Here is an 18,811-nt window from a genome sequence, read left to right on the forward strand (position 1 = left end):
TGTCTGATTATTCCACATTTTCATTGTGATATTTTGTGATTACATTCTGAATCTGCAACATTCTGTCAGGTAAATCGGTAAGTCAGTAGCAGGCTATACAGTGGAGCTGCATATTAGGTGGTTTGGGGCACTTCTGCAAGTAATTTTGGGGTACAATTTGGTTTTGAAGAATTCTACAAGCAGCAATACCACAGGCCAAGCAATCGCCCTGTTCAAAACAGGCACATTTTCAATGGGCACTGTGCTAGTTTATTTAATATTGAATAAAATGGCATTTCATAGAGTCGATTGTGTCAAGTTACAAGTCGGAAAAATGGGGGTATGGGGACTCTAGGCAGGTTAGCAATACTATAACAACACATTTTGTGGTATTTTGCACCCGCAAACACAATAGCAACATGTCAACACATGGTTGAAAATCTGCAACTTTCTCTCATTGGCGTTTAGCTGCGTATCGCCATTGCAACTATAAACAACACCGGCTTGGCCACTTCAGCCTCCCAAGCTTAACCCTCTCGTCAAAAATCGTTACTTCAGGTTTCAAAAAACCAAGATGGCGACGGCCAAATGACCAAACTCAATGCTTCAAAATGGCTGTCCACAAACCAATGGGTGACGTCACTGATGCTCAGCCACTATTTTTAATGTCTACGATAAAGCGTGAGAGGAAACACCACATTACGCTCCAGGCAAAGTCATGCCAATCGGCACCTCTCATGAACCCTGGTCCAATCAGATGTCTAAAAATAGGGACAGACCTTTCTTCCATTGTGTCTTTTGGGGAAAAAGGAAAATTGAGAAAGGTTTGCATTTTCTCTTCCCACCCTGTTTTGTCAGTGCTTAACACACCTTAATGTGATGAAGTGTTTTTGTTGACCAAATGACTCACTCACACACTGCTTTGCATTCTCAGCCAAAAATTCTATAGATGGTAGGGTAACGCATCACTTGATTTTCACAGTGGATCTCACCTAGTATAACTTTGGCTCATCTCCAAAAGTTACCTTACTTTTTGACTATTAGGTACTAAAGCATATTCACAAAATGCAGAATATTATGCAGATTTAGAAGAACAGGATGGCACACCTTACTCCGACTTGTGAGTGTTCAAGCATTACTCCAAGGTGCTAACCTTGTAGTCACACTAGATAAATAGCCTAATTTAGCTACTTTTGTTGGGTTAAACATTTACATAACCAAATGTGGCTAACCAAATTACACCAGATACACACAAACCGTATATAGCTCCTATAAAACTAAGTAAATCTATTGTGTTTGTGTTAATATGGGATTTTATTTTGATACAACTGCCAGCAGTGGTGCTTTGCAGCCATTCTGCCAACCGTTTGTTGACATTGATTCATTTCAATTTACAAGTGAGCGATATTGTCAGTGTCAGAAATTCCAAATATCACCTATTATCACTATAATTAGGATGCTGATGTGAATGTTTTTTCCCATCGCAATTATGATTTAAACAATCAAAACCTAATGTTGACCGTTTTCTGACAGTTTATGCAATTTCATTGTGAAATACTCCAATCCTCCTTGGCGTATGTCTCTGGAACTCTACTGGAGGAATGAACACCATTCTCCCAAAAGATATTCTTTCATTTGGCATTTTGATGATAGCGTTCAACTGGGTTGAGATGTGGTAATAGAGCATAGCTTGGGATTCATTTACTGTTCATGCACAAACCATGTAGTGACCCCCCGTGCCCTTTATGACAGCAACTGCAGTTGTGTTTCTCAACTCATTTGTTCAGGTTTTTCCTTTTAATTTGTCACCTGCCTGTATGGTGTCTGTTCACGTGTCGCACTGATTTGAAGGTGTTTTCCTACACGTGTCTCGTGAACATCAGCAAGCCTCTCTCAGCAAGGCAGTGCAGTTAAGGCTTTTAATGTGCTGCAGGCAAGTAATGCTGAACAGCAAGTGTTTTGTTCATCACTGAGAGCTAAACTGTTGCAGGATAAAAGTTTGTATGAATAAAGATTTGCACCGATTTTTTTGTTTGTTTTTTGGACTGAAAGCACTGTCAAAATGCTAATTTCAAAGCAAAACTGTGGCTGAGCACATCTAGTGTAGACAGTGATGGCTGACTGCAGCTGTTGCTGTTGTGCAAGACAAGGACAAAATTAACAAGTGGCTGGTCAAGAGATTTGAGCATCTAGCAAGTTAATGACCAGATCATGTTCTTAGCAGTTGGTGAAAAAAAAAAAAAAAAAGAAGTCAATTATACTGAATGAGATGCTCAGGTTGGTTTGTGTCAGTTAGCAGGTAACAGTTTGAGAAGCCCATAGCACTGTATATCATGGCTATGTTTATTTTGAAGTCTCAAACCTTGCTAAAATTAAAATAAATGATAACTATAAAGCTAAACATTGGCTAGATATACATATACAGTAAATAATTTATTATTTGTTGGCCCATGATTTTCATGCATGATTGTACAGTAACATGAAAGGTTTGTGGTTTATTGAGTCTTGTGACTAGGCAGTGATGCAGTATGATGGAAGAAAATATCATTAAACCTAGTAGAGCCTAGCTGGGTTGTACCGGTAATAAATTTGTTTAAGTAAATCTTTAATAATTAGAGAAAACTAATAATAAATAAATAAATATATATATATATATATATATATATATATATATATATATATATATATATATATATATATTTCTTTTTAAACAAAGAATCACCCCTTGACCTTTCCAGAATTAACCTGAAAAGAAAGTAAGAAAGAGTACCAGTTTTTGCACATCATCCTTTTCAAAAGCAAACTTGTTCCAAACAGCAGACATAGCATCTTTTCACACACCAGTAATAATTTCAGAAAGAAATACACATATGCCGCTTACCTGTTTTTTTGTACCAAAATGCAATTACATCAGACTTCATTATTACTAATCTTTAGGATGAGTCATGAGAAAGTCAACTCCGCTAGTTTTCATTTTCAGTAAAATGGTGTAAACCATATTGGGCCTAATTTGACATTACATTGTATCCTTTTGTAATGCAACTTAATTTGTACAATGCAATGTCAAATGTAGCCCCACATTATATAAATTTGCTTTTAGAACATTTTGTTGTCCTAAAAATTATTTATTTTTTTATTACTACCGGCTACGCATGTGCTGTGGCTTGAAAAGGACATTGTATGGCCTAAAATTATTAATTAAAAAGAAATTAGAGAGGCAGGAGAGGTCTAAATTTGAGCTGCTAGATATTGTGGAACTGACACCATCTTTTACTGCCGATCTGTGGTAATTCTCTCTCTTTCTCTTATGTTTATATTGACCTCCAGGCTCTGGACAGATTGTGATCCATTAACACCAAAGTCCATACAAAATATTAGTAATTACAATGGTTAGACTGTCAGAACACATATTCAGAAATTATGAACGTGAGCCTAAATCCTTAGACAAGAAACAGGAGTACACTGTTTCCCTAAAAAACTAAGTGGTGATGTAAGAAAAATTAGTTGGATAATGACCATTTTATTAACCAGATGTACTAGGTAAGCCATAAACGAAAGTTATGAGAAGAACATTGATTGTTTGGGCATCTGAGGTTAGGATCCGATGACTACGAGGCAGTCACGACCACCATAGGTACAATTGGAGACATGCTAACGTTAGCTTTTGTTAACTCAAGCTTGGGCACAAAGCAGTTGCATATAGCTAGCGATAGCTAGCCTGTTGTGTTGAACTCTGTCGCCTTTTTTGGCAACCATAGACAAAAGTAACATTTAAATAGAATAAATGTGACTGAAGATGCAGAGATAAATGAAGCCATATTTCATGTTTAACTGGCAATAGCAGACTGAATTCGGCTTTGAGAGACATTAGTCAGTAAGATAACTTTAAAAAGAGGTTCACATAGCAAACAGGTTACCTATGGTTGCAGTTAGTTGGCCAACTCATCGTACTAGCTTGTAACTAACGCCTACGCCAAAACACAACAATAATGCTTCAGCCTTGTGTTGTCCCACGTCTAATTGTATAGCTAGCTAATGGTCTGGGGATAATGGCAAACTTAACGGGTAACCTTAACTACGCTTAACTAGCCAACTTACAACTGGGTACGGGGCAATGAAGAGCATTTGTGCCCAACACACACAAAGGCTTGGTCTATTCAGTGAAACGGAACTGCTCTGGGGAACTACAATGCTACACAAAAGTGAAAATGATACGTTAGACAATGACGTAAGCTTCGATTTCTGCTTCTCGGTTTAAACTATCGTTGGTTGTGTGTAAATGATGACGGCACATATTGTGTTAAACTGTGGACATATAACGTTACCCCTCTATTTCTCATTGTATAGCACCCATGAACCGTTTCTATTGAATGTTCCGTTCCGTTGAATAGTCTGAGTCATGAAAGCCAAGGCGGCGACAAACCCCCAACATCAGACTGGAGGTGGATAATGTTGGCTCAGTTTTACTTCACAAGGTGAATGCCAAACAAATCTAGCTGGCATTAACAATAATTTAACATCTCACTGTGGCTTACCTTCCAGCCCTATGAATAGCGAATTATCCTCTTCATATCCAAAATACTGGGGGATGAAACGTCGCACTTTTATCACCCAGCTAGCAAGCAAGCTAATTGAGCTAGCTAGCCTCTCTCCAATGAAGCAACACCGCAGTTCTCAAAAATGCATAACGCGTATCATTATATTCCAATGTTGCAATGTCATTCCCAACTTTGCCCATTTGATGGAAAGGCAGATGATGTTAATCCAACAGAAAACCGCTTCACCTCCACACGCATTTGTGGGGATCACTTTCCTTTCTCCAATGACAGCTGTCGTCGCACGAGTTCGGGTTATATCGCTAACGTTAGTTGGCGTTAGCCACCCAAGTCTACAGCCAACAATTTTACCATTAACGTATTTACAAACCAACGCCTAAATCCAAGCGGCTGCAGAAGTCAACACCCTGTAAATGAAACTTTAAATGTGAATCCTCAGCGAATATACAGCGACGCGCAAAGCAAATGTTGGGTGCCGACCGCTTGGTTGGCAACTGGTTCTATTTTCTTCAGCATCGACAAGCTGCGGGACCAAGCGGCTAGGAGACTCTCGCAGCCAGCCTGCCACGCAGTAACAACCGCCTCCAAAGACATGTAAAAACAAACATTAGCTTGCCAAAAATAACATTTCGCCTGCCACAGTGCCCGAACTGCGAAATTACTATGAAATTTGACTAAATTAAGTTGAAGATGACGCTTCAGTGTACTCTATAACGGTGGCCATATCTAATGATAAGTGGCACCGAAGCACAGCCCCTCTAGGCTCCTCATAAATTAGATCCACCTCCCCCTACCACAACTACGGCACACACATCTTTCCAAATCGTTGTGGCCCCTCGATAAAGGGATGTTTCGTGAGTGTGGCAAATGTTTAATAACATCGATGAGAAGATACGATATAAATACCACGCAAACCGTTTGACAATTTCTTCAAAATACTCTCTGACCCTGCGGAGGGATATGGGCATTTAGTAAATAAAATAATGGCTACGAAGGGCTGGAAAAGATGGTGCATGGATTTGAGCTGGCTCGGAGCTGGATTGGCAACTGTTGGTACTCAAGCTCATGCAAATATTTGCCAGCAGTAGCAGTAGCAGTAGTGACTCAAACTGACTCAAGATGGATTAACTTCAATACGCGAATGTGCGGGTTCTCTCGTCCAGCTAACGTTAGCATCCATTCAGATGGAACACGACCAAATGGATTTCCACAGGCTGACGCACCACACGAAAAGGTCTCCTTTCCTGCTTTCTTTCTCTCTCATACACGCACGCACGCACACTGATGCAGGCATTGCATCGGGTGTTTGGTAGCGGTAGCCTGCATATAGGCAGACATACTGTAGCCAACACGCAGGGGTTAAATTTTGTAAAAGCCCCCAGGGGTCGGCTTCCAGCCCCTACACATGAAGTAAATAGAGCCAGTGGGTGTTTACGTGCATGTTGCTTTTTGGTCGTTTTAAGTTAAAATGTACAGTTTCTTCGAGTGAAGACTCCAGAAATGGAAATGGAAATAAACACAGCCCTATTCCTTTAAATGATAATTGGCACATCTTTCCTAGTCTATGAGCCCCCCCTGCTGGCTAATACAACACAAAACAGACAAAATGTTTGCAAGTTTTGTTTTTTTTAATTAATATTTAATCAGTTGGAGACAATTCAAACAAATCAAATAGCAGTATACAGCCGAGTGACAAATTAAAAGGGAATATCTGAATAATTTAGCCTAGTACATAAACGTATTCCATAAATGGCAGGAGAGGTCACTGTTTTGATATATCATAATATGAATCTTATGCTATGGCCTTACAACTGGCAGTGCAGTTGTTTTGGTAACATGGACTAATAAGACATTTTGTAAAGGTACTTTATTGTCACATACACATAGCAAAATTTATTCTCTGTATTTAACCCATCCCTCAAGGGAGCAGTGGGTAGCCATTTACAGCGCCCATTTACTGAGGCAGTGCCTTAATCAAGGGTACTGACTGGAGAACCTAGTACATGTTTTTGATGGTGGGTGAAGCCCACACAAACATGGGTAGAACATACAAACTCTACTCATAAAGGCCCAAAACAACCTGGATTCGAACCTAGAATCTTCTTGTGGTGAGGCCACAGTGATAACCATTGGGCCACCATGCTGCCTTTATGTTGAGTGTTTTTATGTGTCACTGTTATGACCCTGGGATCATATTTTGTAATTTGTCTTTCACCCTGCACTATCAATTGATCTCCTGAGTCTAATCTGTGGCTCAATGGGGTCGGATTGCATAAAAGGGTCAGAAATCTATGGTATATATGGTCATAACAGCACAATCAGATGCTTGTCAGTTACAAGATAGGACAACACTTTATAAAGACAATTTATGTTGGTTTTTCCTTTTAATCTGTCACCAAAATGTATATGTCATGCCCAGTATTACACATGTTGTGACACATAGATGAGACAGCTACATTCGGAAACCTACAAACCTAGAATGTGATAATAACAATAAAACAATTACATTTCATTGAGAATAAAGGACAATGGAAGTAAACTGAACCCTACCAGAACAACTAAAACATAGAAAAGAAAAACAGGTAAGGAAGGATAGATGAGGTGCAATCAAGTCTTTAAGTAAGTGTATACAAGTTAATTATATAGGCCTTACTTACAGCATAATCATTCATACACATCAAGTATAATTTTCCAAGTTCTGAAAAATATACATTCTTTAAGTACAAATCATATATCATTTCCAAGCACTGAAAAAGAGAACAAACATCTCAAGTACAGATTAGTTTCTGTCAGCAGAAGTATCCACCAACATGTTTCCCATTGAGATGAGACAGAAATCCTCAGATGCAGGTTAATAGGAATAATTTCAGTGAAAAAAAAACAACATTTAAATACTATACTATATATTAACCTATTTAACTGTCTTTAACAGTGAGCAGGATTGACCTTTGGATATATGGTCGGCTAATGTAGCTTTCAATTTCAGCTATTTTGCTTAAAACAATGGTTTATGCACAAAAATGTGGTTTTGGATTGTCATTCATCAAAGCATTCATCATCAGCCGCATTGCTTCACCATATGGAAAGAATGTCTACAGAAACTATTGATTCAGACTTCACAGATGTAACTAGGTCGCGCATTGCAGTCAAATAAATGAATAAGATACTATTGGACTTGTGCGACCATGCATTGTAGCATCAAAAGTCTTATGTTTGATCAGGAGTATTACCTTGTGTCAGCAAAGTGTAAGAAGCCGCACATACAGGTGTCACTTTGTAAATTATGACCTTTTGATCTGGTGTACGTTTACCACTAACCACCATTGACCTAATTACCTTGAAACACATAAAGCTGCTGTATAGTGTTTTATCCGTGAAACTCTAGTGGCCCTAATTCCTGCCTGTGCAAAGCTGATACAGATGTACAGACTTAGACTTAGATCAAGACTGTAATTACTATCAAAGATGGCTCTATACTTAATATTGAGTTGAAGGGACTGAATGCTTATGCAAAATTTATTTTTTATGTTTTATGCTGAAACATAATTTAGATACATTTGCTTCAGTTTTAGAGATGTGTTTCACCTTCTGTTAAAGTCCTCATCTTCGTACATTTTAACTTGTCATAGCAGGGAAAGCACAGGTGTTACTAATAGCATTAACGGTGGCTCTGTTCTATTCAAGTGTCCTGATAAACTAAGAGAGTGTGACAGTGAGCCAACATGCACCATAACAGGACCCTGAAACTGAAGCAGCTAAATGGAATTCAGCCATCATTCATTGCATTATTTACACCTGTGCTTTCCCTACTATGACATGACAAAATGTCTTAAATGGAAAAAGGCCTATTACAACCAACCCTTGACCTATTTCAAATATTCATATTAAAGCTATGAGGCTCTATTTAAACGATCTAAGTACACGGCATAAAGCGCATGGCGCAGGTGCGTATCCAAATCCACTTTTGGCGCATGGTTCAAAAGGGTTGTACTTAGTGTCCTCATTCATTCATTCATTCATTCATGTGTTTTGGGCGTAACATGCACTAAACCAATCAGAGTGTCCTCTTCCCTTCCCTTTTAAAAGCCAGACGCGTTTGTACCTTGGCGCATTGCTATTATAATGGCGGATTTGCACCGTAATATTTTATTTTGTAATCTTTTGCATGTTTGTGTGCTACTGCACTTCACTGTGTGTGTAACATGCATAGTGTGCACGCGCTGTGCATAAGCCCAGGCGCATTTTACTTACGCGCTGTTAAAATAACAATGAAATGCTATGGACTCAATGGCGCGATCACTTTCCGCTGCTTCAAGATAGCAATACGCCAAGAATTCACCTGAACACACCTCCCTGTAAGACCAGCACGCCCATGGGCGCATGTGCATTTGCTATTTAAACGACGTGGACAGTCTTAAAAGAGCAAAGACACTTGCGTCGGGCATTGCGTCTGGGTGGCGATATTACGAATCCCACTATGGCCACGCCAAGACACGCTTTTCAATAGCATTTATTGGCCAGGCGTCACTGAGAACGTAAGGTAAGGTAACCCTGTTTGTTCAGGTCCTATCTCCTGACCAATCAGCTATCCTAACCTTAACCACTCGAGGTAAAATGCCTAACCCCAACCAATTGAGTTGCTTCGTAGGGCGGGTCTTGGCATGGCCTTAGTGGGATTCGTAATTTCGCGTCCGGGTGCAAGATAGGGCCCATAGTGCATAGTTTCTGTCTCCCCTATGAGGAATTCTAAGTAATTACAACAATTCTGTCGGTGCGTCCACATGACACAAGCCTTCCGTGATTGCGCTTCACCCCCACCCCTCCTCCACACAGTTGCTACATAGCCAAGGAAGAAACGGAGAATTTCAAAAAACATGATGGACTCTTCAGAAGAGGTAATTATCTTCACTTGATTTTCGGTGTGTGAAAGTCGCTGGGCGACACCAATTTCTAAACACACACAGCCATGCTGAGAAATACAGAGAGAGTTTAGTGGAGCCGTTATTGTATCAAGTTATTTGGCAATAGCTTGAATGTAACATTATTATGTTACAAGAAGTTCCCAATTTGTATTTGGTTGCTGTTGATTTAGAAAGCAGTCTTTTATATATTATATTTATATAATAAGGGATCTCCTTTACCACTACAATGCAAGACTAAGTGCTCTAATTTAATTCACAAACATGGAAATGAAGACTAAATCAGAATTCCCTTCTGAAATAATATTTAAAAAAAATGTTCATTTGTTTTGGGTGGAGAAGAGCAATTCTGGTATATTACAGACAGAGGGCAGCATGGCTCTATTCTATACCACACTGGGTATAGTGATCAGATCAAATTCTCAAATTACAATTGAACATGAAAAATGCAGTCCTGCTGTTTCTCTGCCTGTACGACATCCCTCTTTTTGTAAATCTCTTTTGCCATTGTTCACGTTCATCTTGTTGTTCAAGTGATAAACATTACAGTCCATGAGTAAAATATTCTTTATTGTGGGAGATCTCACAATTAGAGATGAGATCCAGTAATCTCTGGGTTGTTGAGCCGGGGGAGCAACAATAAACCTTGTGAAAGGTGAAAAATACAAATGTCTTGTGCTATTACACCACCAAAAACTCACAAATATCCACAAAGTTTAGCATTTCTTTAATGATTGCATCTAGTGGAAGGTAAACCCATCTATGCACACATTTCTATATGAGACTCTCCCCGCCTTTTCATGCTTATCTAAATCTCTATGATGTACATTTCTAATGATAGGTTTATATAATTATTAGCAGACACATGTGTTAAAATACCATAAGAAATTTCAGCAAAATAAAACATAATTACACACTGAGTGGTTAAATGCTCAAAGAGCTCTTTTCTGGTTGTTGAGCTTAATTGATGCCCTTCGGCTATCAGCATTAAAGACTAATTTCCAAGACAATACAAAGGCACTGTGACTGGGAGATAAAATAGGCTTTTTCAGGGCTGATGATCTACACTCTGGTAGCCATGCGAGCCATCATGTGGGTGTTAGGTCTTGAAATGCAGTAGATCCGCTCCACTATTCCTACAAAATAATTGGCATCTGTTTATGTTGGTGGTTGTTTTCCTTATGGTTATTTGAATTCACGCCATTCATGCAATTTACTGTACTGATCATTATATGCAGACTTTGACATTTTTATGTTATGCATTTGTAAAGCAAAGGACACAAGGATGTATAAAAGACACTATTACTGAGAGGTGATGTAAACCACGTAGTCTGACTCAAAGTTGTCTGAAGAAGCAGATCATTATTTTGCTCCTGCAACAAGAAATAAAAGTGCTGATAACATCCAAGTTTCAGGTTGACAACCATGTTACTTTCCCCTTGCCCTATATATTTCTTATAGGAGGCTTAGAGACAAAGCACTGATGTTGCTCAAGGTATTGCAAAATGCAGTTGCACCAACAGTTGCAGAATAACAGTACAGACAGCTGCCAGGTGAGCAGATGGATCATATTATTATAACAAAGGAGTCAAGAAACATGAAACCAAACACTGGCTTGGCTCTTTATCTGCAGAAGAACAGGTATTGTAGAATTCTGCTTATATTAATTCACTGCACAGCCACATTTCAAAACTTTTGTATGTTGGAAAAAATTAGGCTCAGTGTGAGTGCTGAAAAACCACAGAGAGTACACAAACTTCAAAAGGCTCCAGGATATAGGGAATTTGTTTTAATCTTTTATTTCAAAGAGATACAATGTTTAAATATGTCAGGGACAAATTTGCATCATTTCATAATTTCCTCTGACAACTGGGAGTTTAAACTATGTGGAATGACTACTTACCTTTTAAATAGAGAGGGGATTTTTTATCACAGTCTAATTAAAGAACAAAAATGTGAACTTTAAAGAACAAAACTTCCCTAGGGACTTGCTTGATTGGGGTACATTAAACAGACAAAATTGGAAAAGTGGATATGAGAGAGAAAGAAAGAATGAGTCTTGTGTCATCTTTTGGCCATATCTCAGAAATCAAGTCTTTGGTCTTGACAAGCTTTGAATAATGGGGAAAGAAGTGTGAATTGAAAGTTTTAGGTGAAATCAGTGAAATTAGAAAGTGTATCAAAAGTGCTTAGATGACATCTGTAAGCTACATAAAGGAGTAAGATCAATCTATCCATTATCAGCTGATTTATGAAGAGACGCTGGGTGGAATGAGGGTCAAGTATTGACCCTCATTTCTAAAAAAAAATCATTTTTCTAAAATCCTAAAAAACATTTATATAATTGACTGCATGTATTCTTAAAACCGTGAGTATTGTACTACATTACTTTTTTAAACATCAGTGCCCTCTGATTTTGTGTGACTTTCAGTCATAAGGTTGGGTTGATCTCTCTTAGTCCTTTTGAACCATAAAGGTAATTGATTGCACCGCAGAATTAGTTTTGAACTGATAAAATATAGGAAAATGAATCCCTGCTTTACAGAGAAAAAATTGAATTGAGGCAAAGGGGATTTGCTATTCTTCTGACTTTTGCACAAGCTTTAATGTATGCAGTCCCTACTTGATGAACAATTATATTGCCCATGGCTGGAGGAGCTAATTAGAATCTATTTATAATCATAGGGGAATATATCCAAAGAGCTAAGAGAGTGGGTAGTATAGAGAAAGAGAGAGGGGGCTAAAGGGGGATTGGGTGTCATAAAATCGGTCTGCATGCTGTGATATCTGAAACCAAGATGTTCACATCCAAGAAGCCAGACAACACCAAATTAACAGCTATGCAAGACAGTGTCTTTCTTTTCTTTTCTCATTTTCTCTTCAGGGTAAAGAGGAAAAGGAGTAGAACAGAAGTTAACAGGGACATAATTGAGGGCATAAGCAGAGTGATGAGGAGGTATCACTTGATCTTAAAGTTTTACAAACTTCTCATATCAGCTTTCAGTAGTCAAGTCTTATGTAAAGCTCTCAGGGGGCAGTACAGAGAGATCTCTCTCAACAGGACATGAAGAAGAGAAAGTGAAGAGGCAAAATGTGTTAGCCCCCAGGATCAAACTTTCACAACTCATTTATTTTCAAAAATAATATTAAGATACTTTTGCATATTAAACAGGAAAGATTGTCTTCTGTTCTGTACATCTCTGGCTCTTTGCACTGAGCAGTTGCATCATCAAAGTTTCCAACCAGCAGGCTCTGCTTCGCTATTTTGTGCAAACAACATGACCATGCTGTCAGCTCTTGTCAGCCAGCCACTTATGTTTATGCAATGATGTGACCCAGAGCAGATGCAAACCAGGTAGGTCAATGTGGACCACCCCATTATCTGCTTACATGAGGCATTAATAGTGTCTGACTGGACTTGTGAATCACTAAAACGCCCAGTCACATGCACATAGATAAAGTGGGACACAGGCATGAGCAGATAGGTCAATACACAATGCTTAAGTTGCTATCTATGAGTTGTTTATCTCACACTATCTTAGATGAGCAACACATTGGTCCTTTTCCAGTGTTTATTTAAAGACAAGGAAACAAAAATAGTACAAACCGAAATAGCATTTTATCCAATCGTTTCATGTGACAGGATGAAAACATCTGACCAGCTTATAAAATGTTTTTGTCTATTGAATATGGTCCCTTCACTATTCCTCTCTGTCATATCACCTCCATGCTGCCATCTGTTTCTCCCTCACTCAACTAGGTCCCTGTGGTAACTGTCCCTTCATCCCCTGTTTCATTCCACTGAGGAGATACTAGGCTCCTCTCCTCTTTTTTTTTTTGGGAAAAGCACCAAAGAGCTGCAAGACCATGCTCCCTTACAGGCACACCCAAGAGGCCTTATTAAAGCCAAGGTTAAACCCCACTCTGCTCTGTTTTACACTTTGTACTAGTATCCACTTTCAGAAATCTCTAATATCCTGGATTCTCTGGTGCACTCCACTCATCAGAGACACCCAGAGCACTGTACAGGATGGTGCTGTTATCCTGGTAGTGTTACAATGAACCATGAGATGCTTCTGTTTTTTTTTCTGTGAATACCCCAAGGTAAGAGAACAATAGGTTATCTCAAGCTTGTCTGGCTTTGGTCAGGGATTATTTCACCTTATTATGTTATTAGAAGTTCTTTCTCCATTTTATGCAGCTTTTTGATAGAAATAGGCAAACAATGGTGTTTGCAATCCCATGTGAGCCTTGAACACTGTCACCTTTCCTGCAGTGATTTGCTCACTCATGAAAAACGGCACTAGAAACCTTCCATGTGAAATAGTATTGTTGTAGCATTATCTGCTGTATCTCAGAAAATTTCATTTGCTCATATGGCACCATAAAGCAGGCTCTTTGCTGCATAAATCACTTGTCTGACTCAGATAATGCCGTATGAAATTTCCCAAGCAATAGAGGAGATGAATTCATGGGGCTCAAGTTCTCATATAAACCCGGGAGAAAGAGTAGTGGGGCGTGAGACACCAGAACTGATGCTCTGCCCTCAAGCCATATCTGGGGAGTGAAGTGAATGTGAAAGAGAAGATTGAGGTGGGCATTGCTCTTGAGATCCCACACCTATTGACACACAGTGCTCTTAGTCACTCCTCAGTTCGGGGGGGGTGGGGGTGGGGTGAGCATGAGGGTGCGTGTTGTTTGGGTCTTTTTTGTATTACTTTATGCTAAGGATTTTAGTATATAGTCACAATTTTATGTCTCACAAAACCATTATAATAAAGAGTTTTATGAATGAATTCCCAACAACAGTAGAGTTCATCCTCATTCAGCTAAGTTGTCACATTTGGGTTTAAATGACTACACTTAAAGGAGTACTTTCAGAAATTCAAATGTTTATCCCTGCCTCCAGTCTTTATGCTAAACTAGGCTAATTGCATCATGGCTTTAGAATGCATAGGCATAAGAGAAGTATCAACCTTCTCATCTAACTCATGGCAAGAGAGTGAATAAGTAAGTGTATTTCCCAGAATATCTAACTATTCCTTAAAGAGTAAAAAAAGAGGCATAGTGGAGTTACAGATCAGGAGGTGATGTGACCATTTAATAATTAAACATCACTTGGATTCATCTTAGTGTGTATTTTCTTATTTTAAGAAGATTCCAAAATGTAATGTTAATCCCTGGTAAAATAAATGAAACAAAATTCAGAGACATTATAAAGGGGTCCATTTTTATACATAGTCTGTGTTTGCATGTTTTCTCTTGTCCATGTGTTGCATGTTGTATAATTCACTGCAGGTTTATATGACAAAATATATCTCAACTCGAAGGTCACATCTTTCTGTTATTTTGTCTTTCCTTAACTTTAGAATTTTGTTTATTTTGTGACATTTTCCCCAAGGTTAAGAAGGAACTTTTATGCTCAAAACTGCAGGTTTATTTAATAAAGCTTATTCAAAGTTTGCCTGTAGGACTTTTTAATCATTTAAGTCAAGATAGCAAATGATGACAGCCAACTAAGAAATATAAGAGGAAAATGGAACATATTTGTGTTTACAGTGTCTGTTTTCCATGACAATGACAGTCCAAATGCATTGCGTATTCACTGCACAGATGCTTGTCAAAGCTATTGGAACAAGGCTATAACATTACTGCACAGATCACAATTACTCCGATGTCAGTGTGCCAAAAAAGTCAAACCATCCTTCAATTCACTTCTGTTATATTTATTTTTTCTCTCCCCAGAAATATGAATCCTGGTAATAAGCCTGTGCTGAGGGGAAAAATATATGACAGTTTGTTGCAGGTGTGATACTGAATACTAGACAGGAAATACAGCTACTCTTACTTTGTGTTATCAATCTGTCATGTTGTTTGTTTACATAGCAATGAACTATGATGAAGTGTGGGTGGTGTTTTGGAAGTGATTTACAGGCATTCAGTATTCCTCATTTCTGCTCTAGACTGGACAGTGTCAGACATCAGAAAAGATGAATAACAAATTAAATTAGGGAGGAGAGAGAACAAACTGATTTAACAATCATCAGCAAAGGTGTCAAAAGTATTCACATTCATTACTCAGGTAGAAGTATCAACTCAAGCTTTTTACTCAAGTAAAAGTGTAAAAGTACTGGTTTCAAAACTACTTAAAGTATAAAAGTAAAAGTAATGTAAGGGGGAAAAAAATAATATCAATATGCTTTTTCATATTAGATGTCAAGTTTTGGAAACAATTAGCTCGTGGTGCTTGGGTGCGCAGAGCTTGCAGCGCATTCGAAAGGAGTTGTTTTTGCATCCATCCATTTAAAAAAATTCTTCCCGGTACGGCCAGGGATGTAGAAGGGTTGGCTGGTCTTCCTGGCTACCAACCTCCTCGCTGGTGCTTGGTTGGGACATTTCGCTCGAGTTCTCTTGAGTCTCTGCCACAAAAAATTGTGTGAGTGATTTGTATGCCATTTGCAGGTACGATGGATCATAACATACAAACAAAAGGGGAATAGTATATATTTACCCGATCAAATCAAATACACTCTCTATCGGATGTTGTGATTTATTGTTTTTTTTTTTTTTTTTTTTTTAACGATGTATTTGTCGAAATGAAAACAAGCCAAACTGAAATAAGTAACGAGGCTATTTGTAAATGTAATTGAAAAGAGTAAGGATGTAACGTAGTAAAGTATAAATACCCAAAATTTCTACTTAAGTAAGGTAACAAAAGTATTTGTACTTTGTTACTTGACACCTCTGATCATCAGTTAGCATGCTGTTTGGAATTAACTGACAGGTTAACATGACTTTTATCTAAATTCCCTCCAGAAGTGCAGCGTTAAAATTGGTGTATGGCCATCCCTTTCTGTTTTCTGATTTAGGTAATGTGTACAGAATATGGGAATGAGTTTTGTTGGTAGGACAAGCAGTTAAACAGAAAATATCCCAGTATCCAGCCACCCATCTGCTTATGGAAGCTATCCCAGCGCACGTTGGGTGAGAGATGGGGGTAAATCCTGGGCAGGTTGCCAGTCTACCACAGGGCTTACACAGACCTCAGTAGAGCCAATTAAATACTGTGTGTTTCAGTGTTTCACCAAACCTCAACTGAGAGCTCTAGTCACAGTTTTAAAGATGGCTTTTTTACATTTGAATAATCTGCAATTGTCCACACGAGCTTTTGCTTTCATACTGCTATTTAATGAAGTTTTTTCTTTTTGTGTCTGTAAAAGAACATTTTGATTCAAGATTGTAAAGTACTCTGTAGCTGTTCCAAGTAGTGTAATAGCCTATCAGATCCCAACTGATTAGGTGCTCTCAAGCTACAGTATTTAGACTATAAAACATATATTGTTCATATTGAAGTCAGTTAAGAGGTGGCTGTGGCTCAGGTGGTAGAACGGTTGTCTACTAATTGGAAGGTCGGTGGTTCAATCCCTGTCCCTGCAGTCCCATGTTTAAGCCACTGTGTGTGAATGATGAATGTTCCTGTTCTACATAAAAGGACATTGAGTAGTTGTTAAGACTAGAAGAGTGCTGTACAGATAAATGAAATGAGTAATGATGATAAAGCAAGTCTTGTATGTGTGCTATATTATTTGATCATATTGGAGGCCAGGGATATGGGAACAACATAATGGCAATCCAGGTATGTACAGTACAGGTCAAAAGTTTGGACACACCTTCTCATTCAATGCGTTTCCTTTTTATTTTCATGACTATTTACATTGTAGGTTCTCACTGAAGGCATCAAAACTATGAATGAACACATGGAATTATGTACTTAACAAAAAAGTGTGAAATAACTGAAAACATGTCTTATATTTTAGATTCTTCAAAGTAGCCACCCTATGCTTTTTTATTAATAAGGGAAAAAATTCCACTAATTAACCCTGACAAGGCACACCTGTGAAGGTAAAACCATTTCAGGTGACTACCTCATGAAGCTCATTGAGAGAACACCAAGGGTTTGCAGAGTTAGCAAAAAAAGCAAAGGGTGGCTACTTTGAAGAATCTAAAATAGTACATAATTCCATATTATGTGTTCATTCATAGTTTTGATGCCTTCAGTGAGAATCTACAATGTAAATAGTCATGAAAATAAAGAAATACATTGAATGAGAAGGTGTGTCCAAACTTTTGGCCTGTACTGTATTTACTGCAGGTTTTTACCCATGCTAACAACAGGGCTCTTGGGATGGGTCACCACTTTTCAATTTGTTTAGTACTTCGGTTTATGACCTAATACCTGCAAAACTAAAGACATTCTCATTAGCCTCAGTTGTACTTTAGGCCTATGTAAAATACCAAATGTTAGCATGCTTGCTTGCTAAACCAAGATAGTGAATACTGTACATTACACCTGCTAAAAATCATGTTATTAAAGCTTTTGTGAGCATGTTAGCATGCTGACGTTAGCATTTCGCTCAAAGCACCACTGTGCCCTTAAGGCCGGTTACACCATGGATGTATGAAGGTTACACACTGGATGTGTCGTGTGCGTGCCAGCTGCGTGGCGTCCGTTTATATTTCGGCTCCCCTGTTAACAGAGCTTGCACACTGCACACTGCGTCTCAGGCGCGGCTCGAGCCAAAAACGCGTGCCTGCTAGAAATAGAACCAACGCCTATTTTTCACGCGACACGCAAGCGTGTTGTAAGCGTTTCCAATCAAAATAGAATAGGAAAAGATGTTTATATGTTGTTTAGACACAAATACATATTAATAAATGACATGTTGATGTTTGAAAGCCTCTAGGTTTTGATATAAATGCAGATGTAAATGTAATTAAAAATAAATAAATCGATTTTCTAATATTGCACCTGTCAATACAGAACGACATATTCTGTAGCCTATTTTGCCGTCAATACTGCCGACGTTGTCTTTGCTGTAATCAAATCAGTATATATTTATGTTTAACATGGTATTTCATTTTATCAATGGGAAACATACATGCGTCCAGACAAGGCTAGCAGCAGCAGCGCTGCGTCAGACACGTTTCAGGTGTGTAAAGACATAGAAAAATCCATGCAGCTGACACGCAACAGAAACGCCACGCTCACGCCACGCAGCCAGTGTGTAACCGGCTTAAGTATAGCCTTACAGAGGCACTAGTGTGGCTGTAGATTCATAGTCTATTTATACACTACAGTGAGTTCAGTGAATAGTTCCTCTTGTTATCAAAGGTGTGCCAATCACTGAAAGATTTTGGTTGCACCCAGACCCTGGACCCTCGGACATCCCTGGCATGACTCCCTGCCCTGCGGGTTGTTGAAACGTTTCTGTATGTGAGGTAGGAAGATTAAGTAAGGCAGAAATTTTGAGGGCATTTAGTTAACGTTTTGATACTGTTGCTGGGCAACTGCCTGGT

The 18,811-nt window shown here is 38.6% G+C and overlaps 1 protein-coding gene across 1 annotated transcript in view; it reads right to left on the bottom strand.

Annotated features, from left to right (window-relative positions):
* kmt2cb (lysine (K)-specific methyltransferase 2Cb) overlaps positions 1–5,251 on the bottom strand; it is a 78,401-nt gene extending 73,150 nt beyond the window's left edge. The window contains exon 1 of the mRNA XM_039815259.1: positions 4,515–5,251. The gene's annotated coding sequence lies outside the window, so the exon portion shown is untranslated. The remainder of the gene's footprint in view (positions 1–4,514) is intronic.
* Between the last annotated feature and the right edge of the window lie 13,560 nt (positions 5,252–18,811).

Source organism: Perca fluviatilis, chromosome 11 (assembly GCF_010015445.1).
Source record: "Perca fluviatilis chromosome 11, GENO_Pfluv_1.0, whole genome shotgun sequence".
In the NCBI taxonomy this organism is placed as follows: domain Eukaryota; kingdom Metazoa; phylum Chordata; class Actinopteri; order Perciformes; family Percidae; genus Perca; species Perca fluviatilis.